Below are 388 nucleotides of genomic sequence, written 5' to 3' on the forward strand. Positions count from 1 at the left end.
GTGGTGACCCCGTGGGAAGCCCACGCTGGAGCACATTTTCTGTCAGGACCTGTGGCCCCACAGGGGACCCACTCTGGAGCCATCCGTTTCTGAAGGACTACACCTGTGGAAAGTACCCACGCTGGAGCAGCTTGTCCCGATCCAATGTCAGGGAGGTTTCATTTTGATCCCAAGGATGAGATTAAGACACTAAATCCAGTCAAATGTTGTACAACCTTTCAACTTTATTTTCAATGCGCAGGAAGGAGGGAACCATGTGAGGAGGCAACCGAGGGGGGGCAATGGGGAAAGGCAAGGGGGAAGAACCAAAAAAAAAGGGGGGGACGAGAGAAAGGGAGAGCTAGAAAGGGAGTGGGTTTACGTCAGTGAGGACAGGGTGAGGGGGGGG

The sequence above is a fragment of the Egretta garzetta genome, unplaced genomic scaffold, assembly GCF_000687185.1.
Source record: "Egretta garzetta isolate BGI_Z169 unplaced genomic scaffold, ASM68718v1 scaffold286, whole genome shotgun sequence".
Lineage (NCBI taxonomy): Eukaryota > Metazoa > Chordata > Aves > Pelecaniformes > Ardeidae > Egretta > Egretta garzetta.